We start from the raw sequence: 1,421 nt of genomic DNA on the forward strand, positions 1-1,421 counted from the left end.
TGATCACTTCAATATATTTGTTTGATTCGTACAACAAACAAAGTGTAAAAACAACAACTTGTAGTTATACTGGAATTTATGTGCTGGACTATATTTGGCTGAGATTCTCTGCTGGTTGCCAGGCAACCTCAAGGTGATGACCAGAGAGCTGAAGTCATGACATCATACCTGGGCTAGCGTCTGTTCCCCTATAGCTTCTGAATCTAAATGCTATCTCTCATTTAGCATTTCTTCCATCATTTTCTCTGAAGTGAAGTGTGTTTCTGGGGTTATTATTATTATTATTATTATTATTATTAGCAGTGGTAGTATTATTATTATTATTATTATTATTATTATATTCATGGCTGTGCTTCTATATGATTATTTTTAGGTTGTGGCTATTTCGAAAGAAATACGGTGAGTGTTATTCCTTGCATTTATGATTATGTATTTATAGTATACTTGTTTTTTTGTTTTTTTTATTATTAGTGTTTATATAACTATTTATTGTTTTGTGACCAGAACACTTGCTGGGGCTCTATGACCAAGTTCTCTTAGGATTTGATCACCACTGACTGAAAACGACTGCCAGCCTGGAAACTTAGTTATGGTGATGTCACACAATGTGTTGAGTTTTTCAGAAACTGTTTCAGGCTTCTCATTTTGATATATGAATCCCTGCATAATGTAGTAGTACATTTTTGTCTGTATTCTCAAAGCCACAAAAATGACTGGTGAATGGCCTGAATAAAATCTCAACACTAATCTGTATAGAATTGTGTTTCTACAGTTTTTTGTGTCATAAAAAAAACAAAACAAAACAAAAACCCTGCTTATCCTGTTCAGGATCACAAGTGGCAGGCGGCTTTCCCAGGTGGACCACATCCTGGACAGTCTATCACTTTGTCATAGGACTAATGACTCACACAGATTGATTAATTAATTAATCAATCAATGGTGAATTCTGTGATTGCTGTGACACAATTAAAATCCACCAACAAAACTACCCCAGGATGCAACTGATACTTTATTGTACGTGATTTCTTGCCATTCAGCTTTACTGTTTCCGTTTTTTTATCCCCTCAGTTACTAAAAATAAGTAATTTCACAATTAATCACATTTCATAGGATTATATGTCTGTATTCAAAGTAAGTTTCTTGCACATGTACATGACTACATCGACTTCTAATATCTAATCATTGTGCTCATTTATGCCAGATGGGTTAAAAAATAATCGCCTCGCTATGTTTATTTTGCATTGCACAGTTACAAAGATTTTGAGTGCAAATCAGGTAACTGTGTGAATCATTGTGATGCCACAAAAACATGTGCCATTGCACATGTAAAATGTGATGACTGCTGAGCTTTGAAGATGTGAATTCAGCTGTAAATGAGACATAACTTCATCTTGGCAGCGTATATTTACATTTTATTGCTT

The 1,421-nt window shown here is 34.3% G+C and overlaps 1 long non-coding RNA gene across 1 annotated transcript; it reads left to right on the forward strand.

Moving 5' to 3' along the window:
- Positions 1-6: 6 nt before the first annotated feature.
- LOC111654154 (uncharacterized) lies at positions 7-747 on the forward strand. The gene is made up of 2 exons (XR_002760726.2): positions 7-399; positions 505-747. It is a non-coding gene; the product is annotated as an uncharacterized LOC111654154 (long non-coding RNA).
- The last annotated feature ends 674 nt before the right edge of the window (positions 748-1,421 follow it).

The sequence above is a fragment of the Seriola lalandi genome, unplaced genomic scaffold (assembly GCF_002814215.2).
Source record: "Seriola lalandi dorsalis isolate HSWRI2012SDOR001 ecotype SW California unplaced genomic scaffold, Sedor1 jcf7180002054261, whole genome shotgun sequence".
Taxonomy (NCBI): Eukaryota; Metazoa; Chordata; class Actinopteri; order Carangiformes; family Carangidae; genus Seriola; species Seriola lalandi.